Source organism: Rattus norvegicus, chromosome 5, assembly GCF_036323735.1.
Source record: "Rattus norvegicus strain BN/NHsdMcwi chromosome 5, GRCr8, whole genome shotgun sequence".
Lineage (NCBI taxonomy): Eukaryota > Metazoa > Chordata > Mammalia > Rodentia > Muridae > Rattus > Rattus norvegicus.
In genome coordinates, this window is record NC_086023.1 from 33,537,000 (window position 1) to 33,539,386 (window position 2,387).

Here is a 2,387-nt window from a genome sequence, read left to right on the forward strand (position 1 = left end):
CTTCATTGCTGGATTGTTGGATAGCTGCATTGCTAGATTGTTGGATTGCTGCATTGTTGCATTGCTGCATAGCTGGATTGTCGGAATGCTGGATTTCTCTTTTGCCTTGTTGCTGTTTGCTTGTTGCTATTGCCGGCTGCTGGTTGGAGATATCCTGCCAATGAAGGTTGGACATGCCTCTAGGAACTGGACACTCCAATCAGCAGGAAGTAGCCTAAAGAGACCTAAAGTCTCTCTCCCCTCTAACCTTCTCTCTCAGCTACAGAGAAGAATATTGCAGGAGAGATGATCAGATGGAAGAAGGAACATAAAAATATTTCATTGAAAAAGTCATAATGGTACCTTAAAACAATATAAAATTTAAAAAAAAGTCGACAGTAGATGTATTTGTAAAATTTTTGCTTAAGTACCTTTATAAATTAATGTAGAAAAATTTGTCATTTGAATCTTCTTTTGTATTTCTTGAGTTCTATACTGTGCAAGAATAAAAATTACAATGAAATATCTTTGTGGCAAATCCCACTTTGAAAACATTATAAACTCAAATTATAATAGAACTCATCTGTCAAATGTATGTTTTGATTGTATTTAGTAGGAAGTAATTTTTCAATTTTAACTTGTCTCACTATAGACCTTACAGGGTGACTAAATGGTGTTTATGTGAATAAAGTAAAGATAAACGCTTAGACAGTTAAGCTCCACTCTTTAAGTATTAATGTTAACAGTAAGCATTCCATTTACTTTGTAAGTAAAATTCCTTCTTAAACTAATTAAATTCACATTAAAATGCTAACTTTTCATATTTTGTTATTGTAATGCAAATCTCATGTTAGCTTTCTGATGATGGGAAATACTGGAATATCCAAAATAGTAATTTAAGTGGCAGTATGAATGTAGAAAATGTACTCATTTCTGGAATAAACATCTGTGGTGTAAATTGTGTAAACTAGATTCTCTCTGCCTTTTGGAATTTTGTTTTATTTCTAGTTTTTATTATTATTATTATTATTATTATTATTATTATTATTATTATTATAAAATGCTTGTCACACTCTAGTGTAAATGTGAAGCTACTTTTAGGAGCAGAGCATGGGTATTTCCATAGTAACAGTGTGGCATTTTCTCTAGTGACTGTGGCCCCTCTCATCTCCTGGGAAAAGGGATGCATCTTCTACTGCAGCTGATGTGATTTATTCCCGAGAGTCTGGCTTTTTAGATAGCCTTGAAGTTTGAATATAGGATAACGTCTAACATGTTTCAAGTTCTCACTGTGGTTCTGGCAAAATTGCAAGCACTTTACAGGAATGGTAAACCTCATGACTGGGAAGTGTGTTGGAAGACAGACTCTAAGCTGAGTTTTGAATCTCTACGCTTTCCTACTTCCCAGACGAGAGCTGCTCAATCCTAAATGTGCCATCTCCAAATACAATCCCTTAGCCCGTCCTTCTGGGAATACCTTAGGTCTGTGAGTATCGCCATGCATTTAAATGGTGCTTGCAGGTGTCTGTGCCACAATGTGGAAGGGCATAGAACATATTTAGAAGCAGATCCATAAACTATGCTTCCCAATCTGTCACTAATGTTAAATGTTCAGATTCAGCAATCTTCTAACACGTCTTTCACACTTACAACATCCTTTTGTTGTTGTGCAAGTATTACACATGGAAAGTAGGGCAAAAGCTAAGAGTAACAATTTCTTTTGTTGGTATCTTGCCGTGCTGCATGTTGGTTATTCTTAATTGATAATTAGGATGAATATTATTGTTCATTCACATGTGTTTTCATACACACACACACACACACACACACACACACACACACACACACACCTTAACAAGAGTTCACCTGGAGTCATTATATAATTAAAACTGGCTTGTGTGTGTGTGTGTGGTGTGTGCGTTTTACTATTTCTGTGTTTAGGCTTCAATCCTGAGATTTATAAGAGTGCATAAGGGTATGTTCTCTAAAGAAGCAATACTGGCATCCTTTTAAGAAACATGATGAAAAGAATCATGTGAGAAATGAACTGGGCTCTTTAAGGGTCCTTGAGTAGCACACAAGAGAAGTCAGGAACCTCACATCATTTTGATACCTGGGATAGAAGATGGAATAGTTTCCAATCCCTGGGCACCGTAAGCTCAGCCTGGAGAAACCAGCTGACAGTCTCAAGTGGTTTAAGTAAACCCGTGGTGACGCACAAGCATTTCCCTCCAGTGTTTTTTTGTTGTGATAAAATGATTTATTTGCAATGCGCAAACCACAGGAGCTCATCTGGAAACATTGTTCGTAGTTTTCCAGACTTTGACCTTAACGGACACTTTCCAGTAAAGATGAGACCAAGCAGATAAGTTAGAGGCAATAAATAATTACATAAATTAATTGAGAAA

At 36.3% G+C, this 2,387-nt stretch overlaps 1 protein-coding gene across 2 annotated transcripts in view; it reads left to right on the forward strand.

Annotated features, from left to right (window-relative positions):
- Tmem64 (transmembrane protein 64) overlaps positions 1-2,387 on the forward strand; it is a 46,399-nt gene that overhangs the window by 41,008 nt on the left and 3,004 nt on the right. The window lies entirely within an intron of this gene.